Genomic DNA, 392 nt, shown 5'->3' with positions numbered 1-392 from the left:
TGGGGGGGGGGGGGAAGAGAAAGGACACAAGGGTTAGGGAGAGAGAAGGGCGAGGGTGTAAAATGGAGGGGGGGAGTCGGGGGAGAGAGGGAGGTGCATTGATTTCCAGAAAGCGCCACAACTTGCTGATAAAATGTCTCATAAAAAGGTGTTTTTACTCTCCCACCATTTTCATGCTCTTTATCTTTATTATCTTTTTTTTTGTTCTTGTTCTTGATCTTTGTTTTTATCTATTTTTAACGTTTTCTTTTTTTTATTCACCATCTGTTTCTCACTTCTTCTTTATTATTTTTTCCCCTTTGATTTATACTCCTTTCTAATATCTGTATTTTCCTCTTCTTCCTTCTCCTTTGCTTGCATTTCCTTTGCATTTTCTCGTAGGCATCTCTTGT

The sequence above is a fragment of the Penaeus monodon genome, chromosome 23, assembly GCF_015228065.2.
Source record: "Penaeus monodon isolate SGIC_2016 chromosome 23, NSTDA_Pmon_1, whole genome shotgun sequence".
In the NCBI taxonomy this organism is placed as follows: Eukaryota; Metazoa; Arthropoda; class Malacostraca; order Decapoda; family Penaeidae; genus Penaeus; species Penaeus monodon.
The sequence above is the reverse complement of the archived record's forward strand: the minus strand, read 5'-3'. Positions refer to the sequence as shown.